Genomic DNA, 22,496 nt, shown 5'->3' with positions numbered 1-22,496 from the left:
TTTGCCAGCGACGGCACATTCTTCTACCGTGGTTGATGTTTCTCACTGCTTTGAACCCCCAAGACTCCACGGTAAGTGACTTTGAACGATTATTACATGTTCTATGAGTGTGCATGTGTTCTAAGTGAGGAGACGCGCTGATATGACTTATTGAAGGTCTCGATACAACATGGCGCGACAGTTGGCCGTCCAGAACCATTTTGCACGATCACTGTGTTTCTTCGAGCTTTGTCGTAATCGAGGCGACATGAGTGCTCAGAGTCAAGCAAGTGTACTTAAACATTAGGATTTTATATAATGAGGGACTTTGCCGCGTCTTTAATTGGGCGGATGTGAGCATTCGACATGATCCCCGAAGCGCAAGCCACTACCATAATAGTTACGTGCAGTGCGAGGTGAGCTAAGCTTCGCCGCCTAACCGCGGCCTGAAAATGTGGCGGCTCGTTAAGGGCTTACTGCAGTGCGCGTGTGTGAGTGTTTGTACAGCGATCATTTGAGCGAGAACCGGCGGCGCTTCTTTGTGCGCGGTATCTGCTAGCTGGCGCGTACGTGGCGCCAATCCCCTAGCTCATGCGATTGTGTGCAGTAGGTCGCCCACTTAGCGCGCATTGTGCAGATTTGCCAGTACGCTCCTTTCTATCGTCTGTGTCTCTTCGCGCCCACGTCGTTGATTGTGCAGGCAGTGCGCGACTGCGGCCCGTAGCATGTAGAGCCTGCGCCCGTCGACTTTGATCTACGGGCGTGAAATGTCGGCGGCGCGTTTGTGGTTATTAAAAGCGTGTGGTGAGCTTCCAACGGCACTACGGGTCAACGCCGCATGAGCTGCCGGTCAGAATATAAGAACCTCTTTATTGTTAGCGTACTGCTTGGCGATAACAGGTGTCCTGCTTGGGTTCAGATTACTGGATACGCCGTCACTTGAACCTCGGCGGCCGGAGCAGGTGAGTACCAGTGGCGCCGGCACCTCGGCGGGCAGAAAACTGTGCCCGTGCCGTGACGAGATATATAAATTTACGCGATAGCATTGCCGGCGATAGGTCATACGGGCGCGTCGCTCCATGCCTGTGTTCTTTGCTGAGGCCGCCACTACGCCTGCGGTGCACATACTACGCTATATCTATATAGTCGATGCTTGTGCAATGTTGTTATTCAACAGCTGGCGCTGTGCTCTGGATACCTGGACTTGTTTAATGTTTAATTACTTTGCTGCTGTGCCATTGCGTATTGGGTACAGATATTTAGTTTTGAATTTCTAGGTGCCAAATTCACACAAAGTTGCGCTTTTCAAGTTAGGATTATATCACACATCACAGCGTCATCCTATATTGCACGAGTATAAATAACAAAATGTCTGTTGCTGGTGAAAAAAAAAAGGCAGACCGATCAACCTGTATCTGTGAGAAAAATGTTCTTGAAGTCCGCCATTGTCTATAAAAAAAGGTGCTACCTTGGTATTAAATGTCAGTAACACTCATAAGTTATGCATCCTTTTGTGTGAAATAATTTGTCTTAGAAGCCATTCATTGTAAGGGATCAGTAAACATCTCATAGCTTAAGTAGTGCATAAGTGCATGAGTTGGGCAAAGGTATTGGTTTGTAAAGAGCAAAGCCATTAAGTTATAAAATATTGGCAAGCTTAGTTTAACAATAAGCTGACGAATATACAAAACCTAATGTAGCAGCAGATGTTCTCCAAGATAAGCTTGTGACCAGCTTTTTCGTGTTCTGTGTGTTCATTGTAGTGTCAAATTTTTCATTTTTATTTCAGGATTGCGGCTGCGGTCGTTTCATTGCCAACTGTGAGGATGAAGCAGCTTCATGGCCGGAGATCGGGCGCCTCCCATTAGTTACCCTTTTCAGCAATAGAGGCCTTGGTATGCTCTTACCTAGAGTTTGCTTTTTTACCCTGTATGTTTTGAGCGCAATGGCTAGTTTAGCGGCATTACTTAGAGTGATTGGTGTGACACCTGTTCCATAGGAGGTATGCAGGTTATCCCACGTAACTTTAGCAAACTTTAAAAATATGAATATGCCACCTAGCTGCACAGAACCTAGGTAATCTTTCCTGTCTCTTGGAAATACTTGGATTTTCTGCATTTTGCCTGATTACCTAATTAGTCTTAATCAATTAATCAACTTCTCAAATGTAATCATCAACCTCAAATCAACCTCGTGCAAGTTTAGAAAAATATTAATTAAGTTAGTTTCTGTCATTCTACTCTGTCACATTATTATTGCAAGAATGTGCTCTCTAGTATTGCACGATTAAAAACACAGTTCAAATACATCATTTGCTGGAACCTTGACATTCATAGCAACATAGAGAGGAATGGTTAGAAATTTGCTTTGCTTCTCTGACCTTCATTTTAGGTCCTTCTCATGTTTGTTGAGCTTCTTAAAGTATCATAGACACCTTCCAGCATTTACAGGCCGCTTGAGCACATTATGCCAGATTGTGGAGAAGCTGCAGAGGTCGCAGTGTGTATACTGGTGTCCGGTATATGCAAGTTTCTTGCATGATGCATTATGCTCAGTACCAATTATATTAAGTTATCATTTTAGCAAAAATCTGTGTTTTCCAGATATATATCAATGTGTCTCCAAAGAACTGCACTTTTTAAAAGAGTTGCTCATTCTCTGTCTACTGTTCGGTGTTGTTAAATGCATGTATGTTGGACAGCATAGTGTTTGGCCTTCAGCTGAAGGTACTAGTGTAGGTAGTAGGTAGTAGTGTAGAAAGTGGTAGCAGTAGTAGCTTTATGCATGTGCATAAAGCTGCAGTAAGCCAAATGTGAAAAGATAAGGGCTAATACGATACAGCCATGTAGCAAAATTTACACAAGCAAACTGTTTGATGCAATCCCTAGGAAAGTAAGCAAAAATATAAGAATGTGCTTATATGATAAACAGTACCTATGTTTCAGGCGCATGGCCTTCTACCGCCATATTCCATAACAGTTCATTATTTAACATTTTAAAACTACTAGCCCTGTTTATGTCTAACTGCTCTAAATTCAAAAATTTTCATTGATTGCACTATGAAGGTTTTGGCCGTGGCTTAAGTTACTGCCAGAATTAAATTTATAGTTGTGGCCGTCCTATGTGTGATAACAAAAAGCCATTTTGGAACCAGGTGACTGTTATGCAGTATGCTAAGTGTGCGTATTAGAACAGCCACTTATATTTTCATTGTAACCATGTATAAAATATGTATGTACACATCTCGAAGCCATAGACTGTGTACTCTTAATTGGAGGTGTTATTGTGTGGAGTAGGTTTTTTTGTAAGCATTGTCTAGAATTTGCACTACATTAAGGTGTAGTGAAGCCAAGCGAAAAATATTGACAAAATGGCTAAAGTACATTCTTAAGAGTATTAAGCGCACTTAGATGACTTTACAGCATGTAGTAAAACAAGAATGGGAACTGAAGTGCTTAATTTTTGTTCATTATTACCATATGGCACCAACATGCAATGAAGACAAAAGAGGAAGAGAAGTAAAGTGCACTAAAGGGTAACTCGCTCCTGATGGGAGCTGCATTCACATCTACATGATGCATGCAATCTTTGAGTTATAGCAGCAGCTAACCACCTGTTCACATTGTTGCACATTTGCATTGTTTATGTACTAAGTCTGGCCCTGGAAGTGTTAAGCAGTGCCACTTGTGGCATTGGTGCTGCATGCAAGACATCCTTCTAACCACAGGTGTTATGTATTATGTAAACCTAAGTTCTTTTAAGTTCATGTAACCCACAAAAGTTCCATTTGAAAGGATGTGCCATATTTGCCACCATTGCCATGAGTAGCATTGGCTGACAGTCACAGGGCGAGACGTTAACCTTGCTCAGCTATTATGCAAAACTATTTTACATACAGATGTGGTAATTAGTATACATGCCGAAAGCCTCACAGAATAAAATTTTTTATTCGCATTATTCGCAACTCAGGAGGCCTTTCTACCTGCGTTGCATCCTGTGGCTGGACCACTCCAACGATCTCGGCAGAATCGTTACACAGGTGTGTTCTTTTGTGATTCTCAGTACTGATATTTTCTAGTTTACGTTCAATGTAAATGCACAGATCAAATGAAAAACAGGTTAAAAGAGGAGCTCACAGGCACTGTATCCAAATGTTTGTTAGGAAGGAAAATCTTTTTTACAAGTTGTCGTTATAGCAACACGAGAGAGTGTGCACATCACACCACCAGTACCTAGCAAGCAACAGCATTATACCGTAGAAGAAGCCAAAACATCAGGCGAAAGCCTGTACTAAACTAGGGACTGTATTAAGACCTTTTCGAGGCTTAAACTATTTCTTGGGTTACTCTGTCTTATTGCTTTAACTGAACTGACGTGTCCTGCAAAACAGTTTGCATTCGCATTTGATACAATCTGCAGCAAAATATGAACAAAGGGCTGCAATACTCTAAGGGCCTACTATTGAAGTCGCAACCAGTCTTCCCAGTGTACTGCAGCCTCAGGAACATGAAATGTGGTACACTGTACCACATGCACACACAACAAATTTTAATCCATGGGCATCTGTACACTGTGCTTGTGCAGGAGTGCGCAACTGGCTGTTTATTCGTGACTGAAACAGCTACGTACATCAAGACTGTATTGGGAAGCCACCATCTTTTTCAGTCAGTGTAACAGTCCATAAACATATGGATTTCCATGAGCATTTTGTCTGCCACACTTTTCCTTGTCGTTTTTTTTGGACTCCAGCTTTGATGGCTGGAAGACACTTCAGGCTGGCTGAAGAGACAGTGGTAGCCTAGTAGGTGGCCTCACAAAGTTGTTATTTTGATTTTTAAGAGCCGACGTGCTTTGGACAATGCTGAATAACACATCAAAAGGCACGGGATTATTGACAAGGTTAGAATGACTTTGAAAGAAGTTTAAGGCTTCTTTTTAACTCTGATCTGTCTGCTGAGACCAAATCTTGTCAGCCTTTAATGAAGCAATGTTCAGGTTGGAAAGCTGCAAGGCTGTGTGGGTACTCAAACACCATCATTGCTTCATATAGCTGAAGTTGCTGTGACATCAAGGCAGAAGCAAATGACATGGCAAAGGAAAGGTTGGTCGACAAAGGACTCATTGGCAATTATGTAGGTTCAAGGGCTATTGCACTGAGTAAGAAAATGTGTTCCTGATACAGCGTGAACAGTGCTGAAGAACAAACTGGCACCATCTCCCCAGTCCTACACAAGCACGTGCATAGAAAGGGATGCCTGTTGGCCTTGAGGGCCACCACTGGAGGGATCACCTGCTATCGCTATGACATAGAATGTGACATCAGATGACTATAGTTCACACCTTTGCTGCAGCTCGCTGGCTGGGCAATTGAATCCTTGATTGTAAGGATGAAAAGTTTCAATCACAAGGTGGCAATTTAGTTGCCAACTCTTACAGCATGGTTCACTACTCAGTGCTGCAGTGCTGGACGTATTTGACCAAGCCTGGTGCGAGTTCTCATGAGTACCCATGTTCAAGCTGCCGCTAGATACTTAGTTGATAAAGTCACTGAAAATGAAATTTGGTCATCGAAAGAGTCATGAAAACGATGCACACAAGGCTTGTAGCGTGCTTACTTGGTATGACCTCAGTCAAGACACCCTGTGTAGAGATGCTGGCAAAAGTGCAGCAGAAGTGTGGATTGAGGAGACAAAAATATAAGCTGTTCAAGTTCCACATATAACAAACTGATAATAAATCGCCGTTCAGCAAGAACTCTGGCAAAAGGGGCAAGCCGCACTCCCCACAACGAATGCTATAAAAACAGTACTGTTATTGCAGCAAAATTGCCTATAGCTCTTTTGATAGCTTGATAGCTGGTAGCTGGTAGTTACTTGATGGTAGCACTTGATAGCTGGTATCACGCAATGTTTTCTATGCCACGGAAATATTCCAGCACGTGGGGGCCACAATTCTCCTAGAGGCCAATACAGACACAGGTTGCCAGCAAGCATGGACTAAAGATTTTTCCGTTTACATTGATGTAATCTACCACATTTTGTTTTCTTAGGTGCACAGTCACACTGGGGTAACAATTTTCTGCCTGAATATTCATCGCAGGGAGCACTGCAGCCAGCTAAAGCGAGTTTTTTGTTCACACCTTGCCACAGATGCGGCAAGATGTACCCTTGACCCATTTTTCTAGGCACATTTGTTGGGTTCAAGAAAGAACACAGAGTAGCTTAAGAACTTTATTCCTTCTAGATTTAAGTTTTGGAGCCAGGTATTGACCATTGTTTTAAGAATTTTACCAAACCGGGAAAGATTCTTTCTTGAAAGTCTTCTCATATCAGCTTGATACAGTCCCTGGCTTAGTATGGGTGCATGTGCTGTGGCTTTGTTTTAGTCTGTTTAAAAGGTCGTTTTCCTTTTGAGTGTTCCAGTCGCAAAGAAATCACAAATATATTTTGATTTCAGGAACCCTTGTGACATTACACAATTCCTTTACATGTTGCAACCAAGCTTATTTTTTAAACACATGCCTTTCTTTCAGCATGAAAAATACATCTTAGATGAAACAAGGCAAAAATGGCTGCTTATGCATTTGTACGATATTCCAACTGAGAGGGGTGAAAAGTAATAAAATGTTCTACTTTCATAATTTTTCTACCATGTGTACAACATTTCTTAATAGGCATGAAGCAAATTCACTTTTATCACTAGCCTATTACAGAAACAAAAAATGACAAACTGAGCTTTTAAGGGGGCCCTCAGAAGGGCCCAGTCTGTGCGTCTTCTTTTCTAGCGCCATGGCTGTGAGCGCAGCTGAGCACATCTGCAGCCTGCACACCCTGCTCTAGAGGTGATCTGCTGCGTGTGGAAAGACTAGACGTGCTGATATGGCGTGGTATTATGTGCACAGTCTTCCCACGTGTTTAGTACACGGGGTTGCATAATCTGTAGTTTCAGAGATGCATTGAAGTTTGAGACAGACAAAGCATTCGCCTCCACTGCCAGCACTTTTCATGATAGTGTCGTTCCACTGTGTGTGGCAGTATCAAAGAGGACAGGGTGGATGCGAAAGCAAGGCTGGGTTTGCTCCATGCTACCTATGTGAAGGTATCGTTAACACACCGTGAAACTGTACCTTTGGTCGCTGACTCTCAAATTCAAAATTTTTTTCTCATTCAGATTTGTGTTTTCTGACTGTGGCCCTTTCCGTGGGAAAACAATCCATTTGCAAATGTACTTATTTGACTAAACGGTCGAATCTGAGTAAAACAAACCAAATTGCTGATTTTAGTGCATTCGTTATGTTGGGGTTCCTTTGTGTATGACTCCAGGAAAAGCCGACCATTGTCTGCTCACACTCCGCCGCGCCCGCCCATATAGGCATAAACTTAATTTTGGTTGGCCACGATGCTTATCGGTGTAGTAGCTGTCGTGTGTCCACCCATACACATTTTGTTGGCTTCCCGAAAACCTCAAAGAACAGCTGTATTTTGCTTATGTGCATTCACTAATCAAATAAGTACATGTTTGCTAGAATCCCCATAATATTGAGTCAGCTGGTCTGCTTGAAAATGTTCAAAATATGGCAGTTAGATTTGTAATAGGAAGTCATACTAAAAGGCTTTGTATTACTGAGAGTAAGGGTAAGCTGCAATGGCAGGATTTAAAAGACTGGGAAATCTCTTCAGTTAAAATTATTTAAAGCATATACTGTTCCAAACATATAGAGATAGAGAAATTCATATCAGGCTATCATCATACCTCACAAGAAAGAGATTACACTAAAAAGGTTTATTAATTTCCTTTTACTTATAGGTGATGCCTCACATTGTTTTTTCCTTGGACCAAAGGGACTGCAAGGTTTTTCAGCCTGCAATTGTTTGCATAGTTTTCAAAGATAATTCCCTCCTTGCTTTGTGTGCTTGATTTGAATGTAAGTTACATTACACAGAATGTATACCCCCCCCCCCCTGCAATGCCAGTACAGGCGAAGCACGTACTAAATGAATAACCACGAAAGGATTTTGGAGCGAGCAAAAATGGCATGTGCAATAGATATGCGTAGATGTCCCGTTGGTGTTGCTGTCAAACAAGAAATTGGGATATCGAGGAACTGAGCAAAGTAACTACATGTGTGCTTGCCAAACTATAGCTGTCATTTGCACCTTGATTGTGACTTAGCTACCAAAAGATTTTTGTCTTGTTCTTTTTCTGTTAAAATGTACTTTTTTCTTTGTCTACTTTCGTTTGGGTTATTGTAGCTATATCGTGCACATGTGACCAATACTGCCGTGTGGAAGTTAGTGGTTGTTGGTATTTCTCACTGCCTGTCATTTGTTCAATGTGTGTACTAAAGTCAATAGAGCACCAACCAGTATAAACCAGTGTGTTGAATTTGTTTTCTTGCTTTAGTACAAATGATCTGACTGGTTATGTGCCCAAATAAACAATTAGATTATGAAAACAAAGTTCATCAGAACATGTCATGCATTTTACTTATAATTACCCTATTTCAACTGCAGAACCCACATATTAAGGCATGTAGATTTAAGTAGAACAAGTCTTTTTGCAATCCTTAGTTCTGTATAGGTGAGAGCAGTGCTAAGGACACAAAGTGAGTCCACATAGATAAATGGCATGGTGCACTGTGCACTGACTAATAATTGATGTGTTTTTGCAACAGACAAGCAAATAAATATCCAGTAATGCCTTGTCAAAGGCACGAAAGCACATAAAGAGGCAGGGGGTGGTCAGATACAAATGTGCCGTGGTTTCAGGTTTGTTAACAAGCATACCACTTTTCTGTAACTTCAGAGAACAGGTGCTGCGCTGACACATTAATCTTTCTTTTTCTTGTTGTTATTTTGTGGGCTTTGATTAGTTTCTGGGTTAATGGTTGCTGCTTTCGCTAACATGTTGCACTTATGAAATTTGGGCTGTCATCTGCACTGTTTACAGTGTATGTACTCTTATGGTCACATTATAGTGGTGCTTAATCGTGAAGGCTCTCATTCAAATATAAGCTTGTCTGGTCTACATATGCTTTCCTTCATGCCAAAGGAATAAGATATACCATGTTTGTGTCAGAAGGAAAGAAACTGAGACTGGTGTCTATTATTGCACATAAATCTATGCTTAGTTGCGTTAACATTTTTGCATAATTTCAACAACTTATTTAGTGCATTTCTGTAACATTCACACTCTTTCTTATCCACTTAGGTGTAAGGAATAAAGGCAAAAAAGTAAAGCATTGCAGTGGATTTAACTTAATGCTCTTGATTCTTGTTACCTTCTTGATAGCTTTTCTATTTGGAAGAGCATATGTACAAAAGCATGTTTTGACCAAATAGGCTGCTGTTTGGGAGGCTTTGCAAGCACCACTATAACGTGACAAAAGCAGTGTGTGGCCATTTGGTTATATAAATTCTGGTGTAATGACACCACAAAAAGTAAACAAAGATATGTACGCACATGACACAAGCACCGGATCTCACTTCAAGCCTTAAAATAAGGAAACAGGCAATATTTAATAACAGGTGGAGACATGATGTGATGATATCTGTTAAAAGAAATTCTTTATGCAGTGCAACTAATGGATCACTGATACATTCGTCATTCTTTTTAAATGTTGCAAGCCACAATTACCTTGCATGTTGTCAGGTCGTAATACCTGCCTACAACGCAAGTTTTGTGGAACACAGGACCGCAGTCACATTCTTTGCAGTATTTAACATTGTGTGATAGAGGATTGTTTCACACGGATGACTCATACTCCCTCAATTTCCCTGATTTCGCATTAATAGAGCATCCCATCTGTCCAATGTAGGCACGGCCTTATGATGGCAGCAGACTACACAACGCTTGCGGCCTAGCTCACTAGATGCATATTGTGCTTCAACCACAACCAACCTTTTCCTTTTTTTGGCTTCTGCCTTTTATTACAGCACAAAACTTACCTAACAAGAGCCTGAGAAAACAATGATTTGCGCAACTAAATTAGGCATGAATATGGAATATAATGAACGAGATGAAGTAAAAAAGTGGTTGCAGTTGTTTCGTATGCATTTGTAATTTTCATGGGTAATTGTGTAGCTGGTCTCTACGGGCAAAAATTTTTTTTATGTATGAAACATGTGATGAGAGATTTGCTCTGATGAGAAAAAAAGACAAGCCAGGAAAACAAATTAGTTTGTTGCGTGCAGCACAATTTGCAGGCGGTGCACTGTGCAACGGAGGTTATGTACAGTCAGCCATTCCCATCCAGTCATGCTTGCATTGCATACACACATTGCATTAATTTGAGATTGCGGCTAATGAAGTTTGTGTGGAATAACTCTCATTCGCACATAGTGATGCACTGCAAGATAATAGATTGGTTCGTTCCTGTGTTCATCAAAACTCGTAGCCAGAAATTATGAGCAGATGTACATAAGATAATTAAGCTTTGGCAGATTAGCACGAAAAGGACAAATGCATCAGTCATTCTCAGTTACATTGCACAAAGAATTTGTTTTTGAATTAATGACATCACTTCCTGTCACTATGTGATGTATATGATGTCTGTTTTCTTATTAAAGCGAGAGTTGAGGTTAGGCACTTGTGTCCTGCATGTCTTTGTCTTCGTTTGCTTCTGTGGTGCCATTACACCAGAATAAGTCCATGACAGGAGCTGCCAGTCTATGCAGTTGTACTACATTGGGCTCAGTACGCCTGGCGGCCTGAATGTGATGAGTGCGAAGTAGCAGTAAGAACTTCAGAAGGGTAGAATTTTGTGTCGGTGGTGCATATTAAAGTATGGTGAAGCGCTATAGATGGAACAGTGTGAGGCGAGACAGATGGGAAAGTGCTACAGACAACTGTGAATGTTTACTGGAAAGTTTCGCTGCAGCGGGACAATGCATGCGTTATCCTGGTGCAGCAAAATTTGCCAATGTTCATAGTTGTCAGTAGCACTTGCCCATCTACATTACACTTCACCGTACACTAGTAGCAGTAACAACATAAACCATCTGACCCGAGCAATAATGAAAGCCCACAGAATTGCCAAATTGTAGGAGAAATGTTTCAGTGTAACACATGTTTTGTTAACTGACAAGCAAATGGCATACATGTCTGCGAACCGATGATCAGATGCATTTTTCATGCACATACATTATTTTGTACAACTGCTTCCTGCTTTGGTTTTTTATGGCTTTTAGGAAGCATTCCAAAGTACTTAACTCTTTGTCTGTTCTAAAATTGAATCTGTTCTCAGCCAGCACTATGTGGCATTACTGCATAAGCCCTTACTTCGTCAGTGTCCTTCGCACTGTTCCCAACTAAATATGAATAACCAAATAACCATGTTTTTAAATTTTCAGATTATGAAGAAAATACTCTTAATATGTATTTCATTAGAAAAATTTTCTCAATTTTAGGAAGAAGTCTGGCTGGCCCCAAGCCTGGTGCAAAATGAAGAAATAGCACTCCACATCAATTCATGTTTACTTGTCGTCATAACCAGTCTGTTAGCTTAATTTTTGGTTCTTCCTATTGAATTCTCAAGAAAGGTACCAACTCTGTCATTCATTGAAAACAAATTTTTGCACTTGGGGATGCAGCCATGCACAAAGCCTTTGAGCTCATTAATATCTTTATTTTTTAAAGAAAGTGCAGCTCCTGCGTGGAGCAATAGGTTGAATAAGACGAGGTTAAATGAAAAGATGGCGAAATTAGTCATCAACAGTTGTCCAACAAAGGAAGTCTCAAACTGGAGGCAACATCTTTGCAAGAGAACCAAATGGCTCCAGCCTGAAACATTCGTTGTTCAACCTGGCAAGTCTCCTTCTCGAAATATTTCCTCTAGCCTGAGACCTATATCCATTCCACCACCCTTGACCAACAATACACCTATACATTTGGCAACTCATGGAAAGGTAGCAAATTCACATTCAAGGAAAGGGAATGTAGTGTGCACCCTGGAAGGTAGCATGAACAGTATTTTATTTACTTAATGAAATGCAGATTTGCTATCCAATTACTTTATTTTGATCCCCGTTTTATAGTTGGACAGCATGGTTCCTCAGAGAGAATAATAATTCGAAGCTCACACAATTTTGCTCCTTTATGTCCGTTAAATCTGTCCTGGTTGCTACACTATCAGCCCTGTCTGCAATTGCATAGCAGTGTTTTGAGCATGCATCCAAATTCAAAAGAATAGTTAGGCTTCTACCTCAGAATGTTTGCTACTGTGTTGCAGCTCGAATTCTATGTCTAGGTGGTCACTGTGATGCCATGTGCTTTTTAAATAAGACCAATATGCTATTTGAAGGGCAATTAAATGCAATCTCAAATGACCTCAGCTCGGAGAATGATACAATTGGAGGTCAATGTGATAAGGAGGATTTGATTTCTGAAAACAAGGCACTTAAACGGGAGAAAGCATGACTAATTTCGTCTAAAGATGCTGCTATTGGATATGATCAGGGAAGGTACTTGTTCGTGGCTGCATTTGCAACATGTTACATTGCTGGCTTTATATATTGCACTGGGTACAGTGAAATGTTGCTGCTTGCACAATATTAAACTAAACATGGTAGCCATGCTAATGTGTCCATGCAGAACACAACTCATCCACTATTATGGACTACAGTGGAATCTCGATAAACGAAAATCGCTTCGAAACTGCCGCTTAAATAGGACACCATCCTGATAATTGGTTGGCTCTCTGCAATGTCTCTCAGTAAATATAATGCCTGGTAAATGGAACCAATTTCCCTGGCACCTTGAGGCTCCATTTAAAGAGCACCCACTGTAAAAATATAGGGGGGATCGTGTTTGGAACTTTCGTAAATGTAGTCTTAAACAAAACCGCATTTCAGTGGGAGCGAAATGCAAAAGCACCCGTGTACTTAGACAGGTGCATGTTAAAGAACCCCAGGTTGTCCAAATTAATTCGGGGTTACTCGCTATGGCATGTGTCATAATCAGAAGGTGGGTTCTGGTTCGTAAAATACAATAATTTTTAATAGCTTGCTCAGAAATCCAGCACTAAATTATGTAGCTTGTTTGTGTGATGAGTCCCAATTTCTTAATTTAGTACTTTGACATTTATCATATTTGTGTGCTAGTCCATGCAAAATACCACTGATCGGCCTCATTATACCAGCCACTGTTAATTAGGAATGGCTTAGTCAAGCAACTTAAACTTACAGCACAAACACCTAAGACGAACCACAAAAGGAAGATACGACACACGCTGGTGCTAACTTCTTTATTTCTTCGTCGTCGATGCAATATAAACCCTAGGCCACACTACCGCGCAGGCACTCAGATTACATTACAGAGATCTGCCAAATTATCACATACGCAAGCGTAGGAAGTCAAATTCAGATGGATGAAGGGACAAAGATATCTTACTAATGCAATTATCGCCCTGCCTTTCTTGTGGTAAGCCTCTAAGGCAAGCCGCACATGCTCATTCTTGCTTTTGCCAAGAATCGACGTCCCATCAAGTTGTGCCTCACAATTGTTGCAAAAGTTTATATGCGCACCAAGGTGCGTTCCTCTATCTATATGTATACGTTTGTGTTTACTTGTTGCGCATGTTCCCTGAGTCGCTCATTGACGCAATGCCCTATCTAGCCAAGCTATGTGTTACCACATGAGAGTGAATGGTATAAACCACGCCGACCGCACACAACACGTATGAAGCATCATGCCGAATTTGGCGTGCTCCTCTGCCCTCTCCGCAGGTGCGGGAGCATAGCTTTAAAAGCTTGTTCGGTGCAGAAAACGCCAAAGGAACACTATGCCTGCAAGCAATTTTCTTGAGTTGATAGATGACCTTATGTGTTTAAGGGACCGCGCAGGGAACATGCACAAAAAGTAAAAAAAAATGTAGATAGAAGAGTGCACATTGTTGCGCATATAAACTCTTGCAAAAATTGTGAGGCACGACTTGATGGGACGTCGATTCTTGGCAAAAGCATGAATGAGCTTGCGCGGCTTGCCTTAGAGGCCTACCACATGAAAAGGCAAAATGATAATTGCATCAGTGACATAGCTTTGTCCCTGCACCCATCTGAATTTGGGTTCCTACGTTTGCATATGTGATAATTTGGGAGATCTCTGCAATGTAATGTGTGCGCCTGTGCAGTTGTGTGGCCTAGGGCATATATATGCATCGACGACGAAGAAATAAAGAAGTTGTCAGTTAGCGCCAGCGTGTGTCGTATCTGCCTTTTGCGGTTCGTCTTAGGTGTTTGCGCTGTAAGTTTTAAGTTCAGAATTATGTACCAACTAGGCCAAATGAAGTTTTACTCTTAGTCAAGCGAGCTCAATATATAGTCTGTGCAAAAGTGTGGAGTGTCAGTACAAAGTAACAGTTCAAACACATGGCTCTGTAGTTACAGTTCAGTATGAAACGAGATAAGATTTCTTAGCATTTCTTTCATTTACTAATTTCATTGTGTTAGGACATGTAGAATACTAGCAACTGACATGCTTACAATGTACAGTGCTCTTTTTTAAAATCCAGACAATTGTTTTACTGGGGCAGAAATGTGCTTTCTTTTGGGCCCGGAAGTGAACATATTATATTTCTTACATTTGGTGTAAAATGAATTTTCTTCACTGTCAGTGTGTGTCTCGTGCATTTTTCCTTTCAGCAAGTAGCAACTGCTCTCGAAGGCGTTTGCTGGCCTCGGAGGCACTGCCGATAAGCTAGGACGACTGTATAAAAGCTTTGCAAAGAGGGGCTCTGTGATCAGCGAAAGGGAAAAAAATGAAGACGTGCGGTGACGGGTTCATTCGCCATTGGACCACGTGTGCGCGTGACTTGCTCGATTCAGCGGTGGCCCTGTGCCGTCGATTGGACCACGTGTGGCGAGCCCGCGGCGAAATGCTTCGTGGCGGTACGCCGCGCCTATACAGCAGCAGACGGAACACCGCAGGCCAAGGTGTCGGACGCCGGCGTTCGCTCCGAGCAGGTGCGACGCCTGCTCGGGTGGCAGCTCACGGACGGCCGAGTTCCCTTGAGCCTTGATCGCCGGCGTTCGACATGTCGGCCTGCGGTGTTCCGTCTGGTACTGCGTAAGTGCGTGACCCGCGCCACCATGCATTTCGCTACGAGCTTGCCGCACCTAAACTAAAATGCCTTTAATTCCTTCACAATACTCCCATTGTACCTCCCAGTCAAATGGGGGGGGGGGGGGGGAAGTGGGCGTATTACGGTACCCCCGTTGTGTGCCCAATTAATGCTGCCCACGTCAATGGGAGTTTTATCGTACGCCCTTTCAATGGGAGCAAAAAGATGTACAAAAGGGAATGCGCTAGAGGACAAGCAAAAAACGCCCATCTGGGCGTTTTTTTGTTTACAGTGTAGCATTAACGAGAGGGTGGCATGTCTTGTTGTGAAACTTAATAAGAGGTACAAAATGAAGGTTGTACAGGTCTACGCCCCTACATCTAGTCATGATGACCAGGAAGTCGAAAGCTTCTATGAAGACGTGGAATCGGCGATGGGTAAAGTCAAAACAAAATACAGTATACTTATGGGCGATTTCAATGCCAGGGTAGGCAAGAAGCAGGCCGTAGACAAGTCAGTGGGGGAATATGGCATAGGCTCTAGGAATAGCAGAGGAGAGTTATTAGTAGAGTTTGCAGAACAGAATAATATGCGGATAATGAATACCTTTTTCCGCAAGCGGGTTAGCCGAAAGTGGACGTGGAGGAGCCCGAATGGTGAGACTAGAAATGAAATCGACTTCATACTCTGCGCGAACCCTGGCATCATACGAGATGTAGACGTGCTCGGCAAGGTGCGCTGCAGCGACCATAGGATGGTAAGAACTCGAATTAGCCTTGACTTGAGGAGGGCACAGAAGAAACTGGTACATAAGAAGCCAATCAATGAGTTAGCGGTAAGAGGGAAACTAGAGGAATTCCGGATCAAGCTACGGCTTTAACCCAGGAAGAGGACCATAGTGTAGAAGGAATGAACGACAATCTTATGGACATCATTAAGGAGTGCGCAATAGAAATCGGTGGTAACGCCGTTAAACAGGAAACCAGTAAGCTATCGCAGGAGACGAAAGATCTGATCAAGAAACGCCAATGTATGAAAGCCTCTAACCCTACAGATAGAATAGAGCTGGCAGAACTTTCTAAGTTAATCAACAAGCGTAAAACAGCGGACATAAGGAACTACAATATGGATAGAATTGAACAGGCTCTCAGGAACGGAGGAAGCCTAAAAGCAGTGAAGAAGAAACTAGGAATAGGCAAGAATCAGATGTGTGCGTTAAGAGACAAAGCCGGCAATATCGTTACTAATATGGATGAGATAGTTGAAGTGGCTGAAGAGTTTTATAGAGATTTATACAGTACCAGTAAGACCCACGACGATAAGGTGAGAGAGAATAGGCTAGAGGAACTTGAAATCCCACAAATAACACCGGAAGAGGTAAAGAACGCCTTGGGAGCTATGCAAAGGGGGAAGGCAGCTGGGGAGGATCTGGTAACAGCAGATTTGTTGAAGGATGGTGGGAACACTGTCCTAGAAAGATTGGCCGCCCTATATACACAATGCCTCATGACCTCAAACGTACCGGAATTTTGGAAGAACGCTAACATAATCCTAATCCATAAAAAAGGGGACACCAAAGACTTGAAAAATTATAGACCGATCAGCTTACTGTCCGTTGCCTACAAAGTATTTACTAAGGTAATCGCAAATAGAATCAGGAATACCTGAGACTTCTTTCAACCAAAGGACCAGGCAGGATTCCGTAAAGGCTACTCAACAATAGACCATATTCACACTATCAATCAGGTGATAGAGAAATGTGCGGAATATAACCAACCCTTATATATAGCCTTCATTGATTACGAAAAAGCATTTGATTCAGTCGAAACCTCAGCAGTCATGAAGGCACTACGGAATCAGGGTGTAGATGAGCCATATGTAAAGATACTGGAAGATATCTATAGCGGTTCCACAGCCACCGTAATCCTCCACAAAGAAAGCAACAAAATCCCAATAAAGAAAGGCGTCAGACAGGGAGATACGATATCTCCAATGCTATTCACAGCATGTTTACAGGAGGTATTCAGAGACCTGGAGTGGGAAGAATTGGGGATAAAAGTTGATGGAGAATACCTTAGCAACTTGAGATTCGCTGATATTGCCTTGCTTAGTAACTCAGGGGCCGTATTCTGTTGCGGTTCCTTTTGGAGCCGGTTCCTTTTGGCTGTTGCCATTGGTCGGCGCTTCGTTGTCGTCATCCCTGGTGGGCGGGACGACAAATTTTGATGACGTCACACAGGTTGCCAACCTTCTGGAAAGGAACCGGTTCCCTGCTAGGAGAGGAACCGCGGAGAAGTGGTTCGCTCGAGGGTCGCGCGCGGGGGCGAGCATGATGTCGAGGGTTGCTAGGGCAACCGTGGCTGCCGGCTAATCTCGCGCCAGCTGACGAGCCGGCACCTAGACGAGACGAGACAGAGACGGCAATGGCGGCTCCTTTGGTTGTGTTGCTGGCGAGTGCCGAAAGACAACGACGCGACGCGTTCGGCATGGCCGAAGAAGAGTTTCGAAGGCATTTTAGGCTCTCCAAAGACATAGTGTGACGTCTTTGCGATGAGCTGGAAGGACATCTCGGACCTCAAAGATTTCGTGGTGTCGACACTACGATGAAAGTGCTGTGTGCGCTGCGGTTTTTTGCCACCGGGAGCTTTCAACAGTGCGTCGGGAATGAAGAAGCGATTGCACTGTCGTAGCCTTCGGTCAGCCGGATCATTACAGCCGTCGCCAAGGCCATTACGGTTGTGGGCAAAGAAAAAGGATGGGTTAGATTCCCATCCACCGCGCAACAGAAAGCCGCCGTCAAGGAAGGCTTTCTTAGCCGTGGAAAAATTCCAGGAGTTCTAGGATGTGTGGACGGGAGTCTGATAGCCATCGTTCGCCCTAAGAAGCTCGGCCCCGGCGAAACGGAATCGTACTGGAGCCGTAAAGGGTATTACGCCCTCAACTGCATGGTCGTGAGTATTGTTCATTGACAAATATTTTCGATATGTGATTGCGCGAGTGCACGTTGTAAAAAACATCGTTTCGTTATTTTTCATCAATTGCCGGTAATACTTGCGTTCCTATGAGAGAAAGTAGCGTTTGTGTTGTATGTGTAATGACGACTTTGATCTTTGCATAGAACACGGCCGCACTTTTTCAGTGCTCTCCAATCACAGTTGAATAGCCTTTTCGGTGCTACAATGTAAACACATTACGCGCGACTTAAACCGGAATAGACGCCGTAGCAGTGAAGGGAGTCTTCGTCTGGGAGCGATCCTAACAGAAGACGAGCCCTTGTGATTCTTATTCGACGTAAAACAAGCATTGTGGCCAACAGACTGTAAACGTGAAAAGGAGCATCCCATCAATGAAAATGGTGTGAGGGAGAATGAGAATGTGTGGACACCCATTTGCTCTAGCTGTTAATACGGCACATGCTGCCCATTCCGCGTTCTTTCGCATGTAATAGGCACTTTGTCTGGAAAAAAAATACAGGTGGCACTCTCTAGCAGAATCTTGTACAATATGGACGGAAGAAACCAAATGAATTATTTTGCACATTGTGTTGTGACCGCACGCCATACATGAGCACATGTACACATGCCAACATTGCATTTGTAGGTTAAGATGACATTGTTATCATGCTGATCATTAGTTCAACTGCCTACTGCGTATGTTGATATCTCCTTTTCTGTAATTGTGTTGGCTGACTGAACAGTAACTGATTGGCAAGTAGTGTTGTAAGCAAAAGTTTGTGCCAGATATTTGTTGCAGTGGCATTGACACCTTCTCTTTGCTTTCCCTTACGAGGTGTGTGATGCGAAGCTGAATATCCTGGCAATTGACCCACGGTTTCCGGGATCGTGCCACGATTCTTTCGTTTGGAGGCATTCTGCATTTCGCCGCCGCCTCACTCGTGGCCTGTTACTTCATGGAGAAGTCTTGCTTGGTAAGTGCACCTAAAGTAGCAGTGCTTCTTCCACATGTAAAACATACACAGTCAAATAGTTTTGCATCCTGGCAAGCTTTAAGAAAGCGTGATTTGCTAGAAATGTGTTGTGAATGCAGCAGTACCTAATGAACCTGCAGCGACTATCGAGAGAAACATGTCTCTCTTAGAAGGCAGATATTTTTACCAGCATGTATACAACAGCTGACATATTATTCTGTTTATTTACTTATTAATTTCAATACACTGAATGCCACGTGGAGCGTTACAGGCAGGGGTGTAATTCTACAGAACACGTCGAAATGGCAGTTTTCAAGTATGATGGAAAAGGTTTGGTGACAATGGACTCGGGTAGCTGGTTCCTGGTCACTGTCCTTGGAACGAAGGAATAAGCGTGTGCGTGAAACTTTCGGCATCGACGTTAGTGATCGGTGTAGTATATATTGTAGAATAGTGCAAGGTGCGCTATTTTTCTTTGCGTCACAATGTCTGCAATTTGTTTTGTTGCAGCGACATGTGGTGCTGGAGTGATTAGAAAGGATCAGACGGGTAGCTCGAGTTCGGGTACCTTCACGAGAAGAGGTACGAAAGGTAGAGTAAGGATCCCAGATACTGGCAGCATATTCAAGAGTAGACCTTAGAAGTGTTTTATAATAAACCCCTTCTGAAGAGAGAAGAGCTAATTAGTTTTAGTGGAGGATGTACATTTATGGAGGGGCAAATGGGATGAACGGAGCAGAAAACCATGAGTATGAAATAAATATTACATGTCCAACTTAACCCGAGAATGAGATTTGCAGCCAACACAACAGGTGAAATTGGGCTTTTCTTTAATATGAGTCGAACTTTCTTTAAAACTTTCTGGGAAGGTCAATGTTTGAGAGATATTGCAACAATAAATCCAAGACCCGCTGCTGTTGTAAAAGGGCCCTGGCGTAGACTGTGTTCTTGCATTGTGCCTTAATGTATCCACGTTCGTTCACTGACATGCAACACTTTACAGGGGACTCTGGGTACCCGCTAGAGCCATGGATCATGACTCCTGTGCCTGGTCACCCAAATCGCCTCACGGCAGAGGGGCGCTATAATGAGGCACACGCATCAATGCGAAATGCCGTTGAGCGGTGCATAGGAGTCGTCAAGAGCCGCTTCCGATGCCTGCAGAGGTATCGGGTGCTCCACTACTCGCCTCAGAAAGCAGCATAACCTCTGCCTTGCAGCAGGCGTGCCTCTGCCAGACGACCCAGATGACGACGGTGCACATGACGACAGCGCACAGGAGCCAGCCCAGGCACAAGTGCCGCTTCAAGTACAGGTGCCACCGCAGGCGCACCCTGTACAGCCTTCTCGAGCTTTGTTTCAAAGAGGCCGTGCGGTGCGTGAATCCATAGTTGGTGTGTTTTGGCTGCCCAGAAATTTGCGCATTGCCTACCTGCAAAGTGTGCGCCGGCGCATTCGCTGGCAAATGAGGCGGAGACATGTGCTGGTGTAACATGTTTTATTTTTCTTTTCATGAAAGTAAATAGGCCGTGCACTTCAACATAACACATTGCGTGTGCTCACATGTGGCTAATCATAGTATGCTGCCTACTGCAGTAGTGAAAAGCACATGATTTGTCTATGTTGAGCATGACAGATACACATGCAGTGACAAATAACCATGTGCCATTATGTTACTCCTTTGCTTTGTTCACTGTGCTTTTGAATATTGTCCCGCCAGGGAATTTTCTTTAAATAAAGGTTATTTCCAAGGTGAATGGCAACCAATCTTGCATTGTTAAATATTGCTTTGCAATGCCTATTTTACTGTGCAGTATGCATTGTTTCAAAGCTGAAGATGTCTGTTCATGTGTGACATGCAAGAACAGCATGAGTTACACAGCAACTGAAATGTCGTTCAGCAATCTGTATAGCACATATTGAAACGTATAGCAACAAACGAGACATGTCAAGCACTTATTGGAGCAGGATTTCTTTAAATAGCAGACACTCATGCTTACTACTGCTTTGTTTAAACTCAAGAGTTGCTTCAACATTGCATTTCTTGCACGCATGATTTCACATAATGCTCGTAATTGCTGCTTAACAAGGTGCAACAATATAAACAGAATCATGACAATGAAACATTTCTTTATTTATTCATTTTATTCACTGGGTACCTACTTCGCCATTCAGGCATTACAGCAGGGAGCGTACAACTCATATAAATGAACACTCAAAATTACATTCATAAAGCATGGAAGAAATCGTCATTTGAACAAATACAGACAGTGTCAGGTGGTAGAGTATTCCAGTCTCTTATAGTACGAACATAGAAAGAGTAGCGGAAAGCGAACGCTTTTAACCCTCTCTTGCATGGCGTCCCATATTTGGCACATACCGGTTACCATTCTTTTTCGCGTGTGTGAGATTCCTAGTTGAGAATGTGATACCGTCAGAGTAAATCTCGTAGTTATGCGCACTTATTATGGGCAAGTGCTGCCATCTCTTGAGTGATACGCAAAACAGAGGTGAAGTAGATTTTGGGATGCGACGTGAAACTCGGAGGGGGCAAACACGAGCAATTGTTTTTTTTTTTCCTCTGAAAAGTTCGACCGCAGAAACATAGAAAAATTATTTTGGCATAATTTCTGGCCTCGCCAATTCAAGGCAGTTACTAGTTTTCTCAATTGTGCCTGCAACTACAGCAGAGAAACCGAAATCGGTGTGTGCCATATTTGGCACAGTATGAACTTGAAATACAACATATGGTGACGTGCTGCCATCTGTTCAATAGCCCGAAGCTGCAGGTCACTCTATCACAAGATGTAATTTTGACGATCGGTACAGTGAGGGTGAATTGTCTACCAAACAGCCGCCTGAAAAGCGAAAAGGAACTGAAATGTAAAGGATGTGGTGCTTCAGAGGCACTCATAAGCGCGATAGATGACGTAGAGTTATCGTGCGTGCGTTGATACGATAACCGCGCCGTGACATTTCTGTCGAGCTTTGTTGGGAGAGATCCAGTCCAAAAGACTAAGCGCTGGTTTACCTCCGCCAAGGTGTTTCGCGAAATTGATTGCCCCAGCGTAGTAAAGGTCCATAACAGGCACATGGGTGGTGTCGACCTGCTGGACTCTCTGTTTGGACTTTACTGCATACATATCAGATGTCGAAGAAATGGCACTTTCGAATTTTTACGCCTATGCTAGACTTATCGATAGTAACAGCATGGGTATTGTACAGGAGGGTGCAGGAGCAGCTTAGGAAGAGACAAGTACTACCGCTGGCTCAAATAAAAGCAGAAATTGCAGAATGCCTTACCTCGCATAACAAGTGCCTACCCAACTAGCGACCAGGAATGACTTCTAGTCAGGACATCGAATGCCATGTTCAAGTCAAAAAAGTACAGGGACCAGTGGCCGCAATGCCACCCAAAGACGACCGATCTGACGAAGTCGGCCACTGGCCAGAATTTGACGAGAAGAAACAAAGATGTAAGCGGCCACCTTGCACAAACAAGTCGTTGGTAAGATAGAGGAAGTGAAACAT

The 22,496-nt window shown here is 43.0% G+C and overlaps 2 long non-coding RNA genes across 2 annotated transcripts; both read left to right on the top strand.

Annotated features, from left to right (window-relative positions):
- The first annotated feature begins 1,783 nt into the window (after nucleotides 1-1,783).
- On the top strand, nucleotides 1,784-14,589 carry LOC126540308 (uncharacterized). Its single transcript, XR_007601510.3, has 3 exons — nucleotides 1,784-1,874; nucleotides 3,949-4,018; nucleotides 11,388-14,589. It is a non-coding gene; the product is annotated as an uncharacterized lncRNA (long non-coding RNA).
- Nucleotides 14,590-17,346: 2,757 nt separating this feature from the next.
- LOC129387390 (uncharacterized) lies at nucleotides 17,347-20,709 on the top strand. The gene is made up of 3 exons (XR_011892620.1): nucleotides 17,347-17,988; nucleotides 18,827-18,965; nucleotides 19,969-20,709. It is a non-coding gene; the product is annotated as an uncharacterized lncRNA (long non-coding RNA).
- Nucleotides 20,710-22,496: the final 1,787 nt, after the last annotated feature.

The sequence above is a fragment of the Dermacentor andersoni genome, chromosome 2, assembly GCF_023375885.2.
Source record: "Dermacentor andersoni chromosome 2, qqDerAnde1_hic_scaffold, whole genome shotgun sequence".
In the NCBI taxonomy this organism is placed as follows: domain Eukaryota; kingdom Metazoa; phylum Arthropoda; class Arachnida; order Ixodida; family Ixodidae; genus Dermacentor; species Dermacentor andersoni.
The sequence above is the reverse complement of the archived record's forward strand: the minus strand, read 5'-3'. Positions and strand labels throughout refer to the sequence as shown.